The sequence below is a fragment of the Capricornis sumatraensis genome, chromosome X (genome assembly GCF_032405125.1).
Source record: "Capricornis sumatraensis isolate serow.1 chromosome X, serow.2, whole genome shotgun sequence".
Classification (NCBI taxonomy): Eukaryota; Metazoa; Chordata; class Mammalia; order Artiodactyla; family Bovidae; genus Capricornis; species Capricornis sumatraensis.
Window position 1 is genome coordinate 127,805,083 of NC_091092.1, and position 8,787 is coordinate 127,813,869.

The window sequence follows — 8,787 nt, forward strand, 5'->3', positions numbered from 1 at the left end:
TAAATATTTGCTGAATGAATGAAAAAAAATAGTGGCTTTAGACTGAATTATGGTGGCAAATTTGCACACGCAAACACACACACACTCACTTCTTTTACCATTATGGGGATGACCCGGAATTCTTTGAGATGTCAAGGTTAGTTCTGGAGAAGGGAATGGCAACACACTCCAATAGTCTTGCCTGGAAAATGGACAGAGGAGCCTGGAGGGCTATAGTCCATGGGATTGCAAAGAGGTGGACACAACTGAGTGACTGAGCACCTCACGAAACTGGGTGGGGGGTGCAGAAAGAAGATATAAAGCTTAGTTCTAAATAGGGATGCCTCTATTGATGTTTGATGATTACGAACCCCACCCCCACCCCCCATAGGGTTCTCAGAATCTGAACTGGAGCACCTTTCTCTGTCCTTGCAGTGAGCTGCAGACACTTGATCTTCCAGTGGAGACTGCCAAACCTTTGCGGGCAGAAACCTGGTCTTACATCATCTTTGAAGTTCTCACTGCACCTAATTTAGGGCATACCCATAAAGAAGGTTCTATTATTATCCCCATTTTCACATGAGGAAACTGAGGTTAAGCAGCTGAAGTCATCTTAAGTTAAAGTCGGATAGTTAGTGGTGAAGACAGTGCTAGTGTTTGATCCCTGGCAGGGTGAGGCCTGAGGCTCCTCTGCCTAGGGTAATGTATCAGAAAGGTAGCTGCTACCCTCCCCCCACCCCCAAAAAAGTAAGGTAAGGAGTCAACTATGAAATTACAACTCAGAGAATAAGAGTAATGAAAAAACTAAATGTTCTAGACCTGCCAAGACATTGGAGTAACTTAGATAGAAATTATGAAACTGTATTATCTGTCCTGGGTATTTACTCAACAAGATCCTGGCAAATAAATCCAATTCAAGAGAGAGATTCAGGGGAATCATTGGCTTTTCCCTCTCTGTAGACACTACATCGTTCAAATGCCAAGGAAGACCTAAAAGGGAACCTTTTGTGTGAAATAGGTAGTATGTATCAAACAGAGTGTGGCCAGTCCTCCGGAATTGCCTGAAACTCTCCAGTGAGAAGCAACAGGAATTTTTCTCTAGTATGCTGATCCTCTCACAGCTGATGCCCCATCCTCTGTCTCTCTTCCTTTAGGCCAGTTTGCTTCTTGAAGCTAGGCAGAACATCCTTAAAGAAACGGGCATCCTCTGCCTCTCTACTTTAAGTTATTAGTAGTTTGGGAAGCTTTGTGGAGTCTGTAGGACATGGGCCAATTAGGAGAGAAACAGAGGGATGGAGGGGGTGAGGGAAGAAACAGACACACAGAGACAGTGAGACATGGAGAGAGGTGAAATGACACTGAAAGTCCTTGAGAGTGTACTGACCTTAGAAAGCCTTTTCGAAACCAGTCACTAATTCAATATGATGAATTACCTTAAAGTAGCTTGTAGAGTGTTTCCTGAGAAGAATTGGAGGTCGCTTCAAAGGAAATAAATAAACCACAACTAATGTGCTGATGTTTTAAAGAGAAAAGGCAATTGCTAAAAATGACCATCCAATTTCCATTACTTACTACAGTCATTAGAAACAAGGAATATGTTTATTGATCTGAAGTGGTTCAAACAGTATTTTCTTTGTTCAAACCAATTTAGCTGGAGGAAAAGTCAAGAGTTTGCCTTGTGTGGGGGCGGTGGTGGGGGGGATTGTGGAGAGAAAGAGATTCTTTACATAAAAACTGTTGTTTTTCTATCCTCGGGCCACTCACCTAAGAAGAATAACTGGGTTTCTATTAAAGCGAAGCAATTTTTGCCCCTGATCACTATTGGTTTAGCTCTAGGCCCTTGAGACTCAAAGTAGGTTTGGCATTAGCAATATCAGTATAATCCGGGCATACATTAGACAGGTAGATTCTCTGGCCCCACCCCAGTCCTAACTGAATCATCATCTAGTTTTTAACAAGATGTTTCCTGATTCATAGGCACATTAATGTTTGAGAAGTACCAGTCTAGACCAACATGAATGGTTATTTAAACAGTTGATAGAAAAAAGAGATGGTTAAATAAAGGAGGAAATACTATCTGATAAAAGCACTTTTGTCCAAAGATTTGTTGGTGTTGATAAACTTGCTCCTATCCACTTAACCCAGGTTTGAAGTAAAATCTTCATAGGCCCATTCTGAAATGACGTTTACCAGCTCCAGCGTCCTCATGGTTGACTGAGCTCCCACAAATGGTTGCTGACTTTGTTTGTGTCCCCAGGTGAGCAGAAATGAGTGAACAAGCAGAAAAAAGCAGTTCCGTGCGAGAGAGACCTGCACGTCCAAGTTCTCCTGAGAAACCAAGTGAGATGGAACTGAAGCAGATGAAACGGGTGGAGCAGCAGTTAAAACGGTTGTCATTTCAAAATTCCGGGCCTCAGGCAGCCAACTTTAACCCTAAATTAAGGCAGCTGATGAAGGAAGGGCAAATGGCAAGCAAGAATGAGTCTGTTCCTGTAAAACGCAAAGTCAACAAGTATGACCAAAAGGGCAGGCTCACCTTCAATCAGGCTGACCTGTGTGACTGCCTTGATAAAGACTGCCAGGGTTGCTTCTACCCGTGCCCCAAGTGTAACTCCACCAAGTGCGGGCCCACTTGCCGCTGCAACCGCCGCTGGGTCTACCACACCATAGTCGATGAGAATGGGGAGGTCATCAGCAAGATGCCATTCGACCTCTCTGACTAGGAGCAGCCCTCCAGGCTGATGCATTTTCTCTGCTTTGCAGTTATACCAGCCTCTGTCTCCTGGGTGAATTTTAGGACTGGGGGAAAAAAAGTTTTACAAATATAGTTTAGACTAGTTAGTGTTCTCTGAAGCCATAGAACCCTGTGTAATGCACTGTCTTTCTCTAACCTTCCTGCTGTGATGACTCAGATTCCTCCCCTGGTAACCAGCAACTGAATTCCTACTCTGCTCTCGGGTTAAAAATCCCTTTCCTCTTTGCTGGTACCTTAGGAGATGGAGTTTTAGGATTTTTAGAATTCTGTAGCTGAGAGCTTATCTTGACAAAGAACATATGTTTAGAATAGTTACCGTTAGGATCTTACACATTATCAATTCTAAATCAGAATTCTATTTGGATTGACTTGCACTGCATATTCATAGTCTCATGGTTTTAGTGTTACTGTTTTAACAATATTAAAATGAAATTTGTTTTTTTAAAAAAAACATTTACTAGGCCCCATGGCCAACTGTCCCAACATATGAGCACAAAATGAGAGATTCAATTTAAGTGATATCCAAAATGCCAACTGGAAGCAGACTTCAAAGGACGAATTTTAATCTAATTGTTACCTAGAAATGATTTAAAAGCAGTTTTTTAGTGGCTAAGGTTACCAGCCACACAGAACTGGCCAACGTGGTATAAAATTCCTAAGGCCTAAGTTGCATTTGGTCTTAGAGGTATAGGATTTAAGGAAATTCAGCTAGAGTTTCTGCTGACCTCAGTGAAGATACCATCTCAGAAGACTGATGTGAAACATCTGGGCCAGGTTTGGCAGCTATTGTGCAAAACTGTTTCTAGGGAAAATCTCTATGAAACTGTTCACACCCACAGCGTCATCGGGAAAGTTTCTCTTCAGTCATCTTTGATACCAAGTTTTATTCAAATGATCTATCTGTAAGGAGAAAATTGCTTTTTCCACTTTTCCACGTTTATGTCTCATGAACATTTAATTGCTCCTTCTGAAGCTTTGGATTCGGCACAAAGAGTTCAGTCTTTCCACTGAACACAGCTGTGCAGGCCCTGGCCGAGGCTGCAGAAATAATGGGCTAAAAATAGACAGAAGGCTCCTATCTCTGTCCCACCAAATGGCTATGTATGTTTACCCACTAGAAAATATTCACCTGAAACCACTTTTGCCTCTGACTAACTCACCCAAAATCTCTGTGTGGCAAATTCATTAATAAAAAGCATTTAATTTTCCTTACTTTGATTTTTTTGTGTGTGAGAAAGTGCGTGTGTTTTAGACCCAAGAGAGAAAAAAATACATTTTCCCCCCTTCCCTGAAGCAAATCCATGTTTTGTTCTTGGGCAAACACCAATCACTTTGCATCAGAAATTCCTGATAGTGATATTAGGTTGGTGCAAAAGTTTTGCCTCATCCGCCATATTCACCTGACCTCTTGCCCACCACTTCTTCAAGCATCCTGACAACTTTTTGTGAGGGAAAGGCTTCCACAACCAGCAGGAGGCAGAAAATGCTTTCCAAGAATTTAATCAAATCCTGAGGCACGGATTTTTTTTTTATTTTTATTTTTACTTTATTTTACTTTACAATACTGTATTGGTTTCGACATACATTGACATGAATCCACCACGGGTGTACACAGATTTTTAAAAAATTATTCATTTATCTTTAAATGTTATTTTTTAATTGAAGGATAATTGCTTTACAGAATTTGTTTTCTGTCAAACCTCAACATGAATCAGGCATAAGTATACATATGTCCCCTCCCTCTTGAACCTCCCCCTCATCTCCGTCCCCATGCCACCCCTCTAGGTTGGTACAGAGACCCTGTTTGAGATCCCTGAGATATAGAGCAAATTCCCTTTGGCTATCTGTTTTACATACGGTAATGCAAGTTTCCATGTTACTCTCGCCATACATCTCACCCTCTCCTGCCTTCTCCCCGTGTCCATGAGTCTGTTCCTCCATTGCTGCCCTGCAAATAAATTCTTTGGTACCATCTGTCTAGATTCTGTATATATGCATTAGTAGACGATATTTATCTTTCTCTTTCTGACTTACTTCCCCCGTATAATAGGCTCTAGGTTCATCCACCTCATTGGAACTGACTCAAATGTGTTCCTTTTTATGGCTGAGTAATATTCCATTGTGTATATGTACCACGACTTCTTTATCCATTCATCTGGCAGTGGACATCACGGTTGCTTCTATGTCCTAGCTGTTGTAAACAGTGCTGCAGTGATCATTGGGGTACATGTGTCTTTTTCAGTTTCGGTTTCCTCAGGGTATATGCCTAGCAGTGGGAATGCTGGGTTATATGGTGGTTTTATTCCTAGTTTTTTAAGGAATCTCCATACCGTCTTCCATAGTGAGTGTATCAATTTACATTCCCACCAACAGTGCAAGTGTTGATCCACACCCTCTCCTGTTTGTAGACTTTTTGATGAGGGCCATTCTGACCAGTGTGAGGTGATACTTCATTGTAGTTTGGATTTGCATTTCTTTAATAATGAGCAATATTGAGCATCTTTTCATGTCTGTCTGAGCCATCTGTATGTCTTCTTGGAGAAATGTCTGTTTAGATCTTTTCCCCACTTTTTAATTGGGTTGTTTTTCTGGAATTGAGTTGTATGAGCTGCTTGTATATTTTGGAAATTAATCCTTTGTCAGTTGTTTGATTTGCTATTATTTCCTCCCGTTCTGAGGGTTGTCTTTTCACCTTTCTTATAGTTTCCTTTGCTGTGCAAAAGCGTTTAGTTTAATCAGGTCCCGCTTGTTTACTTTGTTTTTTATTTCCATTACTCTAGGAAGAGGGTCATAGAGGATCTTGCTTTGATTTCTGATATCGAGTGTTCTGCCTATGTTTTCCTCTAAGAGTTTTATAGTTCCTGGTGTTACATTTAGATCATTAATCCATTTTGAGTTTCTCTTTGAGTATGGTGTTAAGAAGTGTTCTAATTTCGTTCTTTTACATGTAGCTGTCCATTTTTCCCATCACCGATTATTGAAGAGGTTGTCTTTGCCCCATTGTACATTCTTGTCTCCTGTCTTGTTCCATTGGTCTATATTTCTGTTTTTGCGAAGCACAGATTTTTATGCTACAGGAATAAACAAACTTATTTCTCGTTGGCGAAAATGTGTTGAATGAATGTAATGGTTCCTATTTTGATTCACAAAGATGAGTTTGAGTCTAGTTATACTGATTTAAATTTCGTGGTCTGAACCCTCAATTACATTTGCAGCAAGCTAATACTTTGCTTGTTTTACAGGTCATCTTAGACCAAGAGTTTAAATAAAATGAGCTATCAGAATCAGTAGTTTTTCTTTTTAATACTCAAACCGGTATCCAGCTTCGCTGAATTGGTGAAGATGGGCTTGAAAATACAAACTGAACTTTCATTCTAGTCAAAGAACAGTCTTGTGCTTCAAAGATAGGAACCCAGGGACTTCCCTGGCAGTCCAGTGGTTAAGACTCTGCTTCCAGTTCAGGGGATATGGGTTCAATCCCTGGTCGGGGAGCTAAAGCAATTCGTCTGAACCTACCCGGAATCTTTGCAGTGCAAAAGTAGTTGTTATCACTGTCCATTTACCTGCTGCAGTGCCCTTTGCATTTGAAAAGCACAGAGGTAATAGTGTTACCATGTTCACAAAACTACTAGAGAAAGGTTGATAAACAATTTATAACCACTTTCACAGCAAAGAACACATTTGTCTGAGCTTTTGGAGGATGCTATTTACAGTCAGTTAACAATTCCCAAGGTGTGGTAGGTAGCCCTCCAAGATGGTCCCCAGTGGTCCTCTGATATTTTGTAATCCTTTTCCCTGAAGTGGTGGCTGAACTTAGTGACTTGGTTCTAGTGAACAGAATAAGGCCCAAGTGATGGTGACTGAGACTTGGTCATAAAGGGCAGTGTGGCCTTTCTTTTGCATCCTCATGGTCATCTGCTCTAGAGCAGGCTGGCTGCCCTGTGTGAGCCGCCCCGTGAGGAAGCCAACGTGACAAAGAATTGGCAACTCTGGCCAAAACCTCGTGAGTATTTTTGGAAGGGGGTCTTCTTGCCTCATCAAGCTTTGAATGACTGTAGTCCTAGCTGACACCTCGATGAGAGGTGTCAACCTTGTGAGAGACCTTGAGCCAGAACCACCCAGCCACGCTGCTTCCTGACTTTTCCCTCACAGAAACTGTGAGATAAGAAATGCTCGTCGTTTTAAGATGCTAACGTTTGGGGTGATTTGCTGTGCAGCAATGGCTCGCTAACACAGAGGGCTGTCATGCTTCTTCTAGATTTATCCCTTTATTTATTCAGCAGGTGTTTATTGAGAAACTACCACATGCCAGGCATTGTGTCTATGGGATTTTCCAGACACGAGTCTTGGAGTGGGTTGCCATTCCCTTCTCAAAGGCAATGTGTATGCAGAGGTTAATCATCTACTGAACATGAGAAACATGCTTAAGGGGCCCCTGGTTTCTGGGCTCTATATACATAGCATACAGAAACAAATTTTACCCTTGGAAAACTGTGGTGGTTCTCTTTGGAAATACCATCTACCACCTAGACTTACTACTACACATTTGCTATTTGTATGTTAATGGCCCAACAAATATTTACAGGTTGAAGACTTCTCTGTGAATTGTGCTCACCTGTTGAAACTAGAGATGGCACTCCAAACCTCTCCCTACCATGTCCCCTCAAATTTGTGTATTGAAACCTCACTCCCAAGGTGATGGTAGTAGGAGGTGGGACCTTTGGGAAGTGATTAGGTCATTAGGGTAATGCCCTAATGAATGAGTCTCTTATAGAAGAGACCCAAGAGAGCTCCCTTACTTCTGAGGACCGTTAGGCCAGTAGAATCTTTCTAGCATGCCATAGATATAAATACATATCGAATACCAGTCAGTTCGACAATGAAAAATCATCTCTGACACGTTTATTAACATCCTCTGGGTATAGATTTAGATAATGACATTTGTAGTGCTTAAACTTCTCTGGAATGTGGGTTCAAATGCTAACTAGCCACCTCTAAGGATTAATCTAAGGATTAGCTTTAAGGAGTAAAGTTCATTTATACATGTTTACACATTTACACCACACTCTTTATACCATACAGACAATATGTGGGCATGCACTGTCTAAACCCTAACTTTCTGAGTACAAGCTGCCCCAGTGAGCCACCACTGTCTTCCAGTGCTCCAGGGGCAGGCTCTGTCCCTGGATGCTGGGTGGGTGGATCAGTCTAATTCTGGTTGGGAAGCTCCCTTGTTGGCATATGAAAGTGAAAAAAAATGAAAGTCTCACAGTTCTGTCCCAACTCTTTGCAGTTCCAATGGACTGCAGCCTGTCCTCGTCTATCCATGAAGTTCTCCAGGCAAGAGTATTGGAGTGGGTTGCCATTTCTTTCTCCCAGGGATCTTCCCAAGCCGGGGATTGGACCCAGGTCTCCTGCATTGCAGGCAGATTCTTTACCAACTGAGCCAGGATCAGCTCTATCAAGGGTGAAGTTAACAATTTTCTCTCTACCTGCCAACTTCTTTGTTTTTTAAGTTATTCACATTTCAGGTTGGCGAGAGGTATCTGTTGGGTACTTTCAAACACCCCAGCTGCAAACTGGCATGCTCTTGGCCCTTCTGAGAGGTCTTCCAAGAATCCTCTTGACAGACCTTTGAACTCTTGCCTGTTGACCTTCTCCCACTTACACCATGCTTCAAAGCAGGCTTTGACTCCACAGCTCTGTATCCCCAGCATCTAACACACAACCTGGTACACGGTAGGTGCTCAGTGAATGTTTGTTTAATGAGTGAGTCATTGATAGCAGGACATGCTTTTTCATGGGCGTTTTAGGAGTGTTGGTCAATAGCTCATTACAAACCTGCTTGAAATGACTGAGATAAGCAACCTTAGATGACTCGAGCAAACACAAAGTAGTTCCTAGAAAGAATGTCTTTTTCTTTTAACGTATGTTCCTGTTTTTGTCTTTTCCATTACTCATTGAAAATCGCAACGACCCTTTCCTGTCCACCTGAAACTATCACAACATTGTTAACTGGCTATCCTCCAATACAAAATAAAGTGTAATAAAAA

The 8,787-nt window shown here is 41.7% G+C and overlaps 1 pseudogene; it reads left to right on the plus strand.

Moving 5' to 3' along the window:
* Window positions 1-2,246: 2,246 nt before the first annotated feature.
* Window positions 2,247-2,702, plus strand: LOC138072029 (ARL14 effector protein-like pseudogene; annotated as a pseudogene).
* The last annotated feature ends 6,085 nt before the right edge of the window (window positions 2,703-8,787 follow it).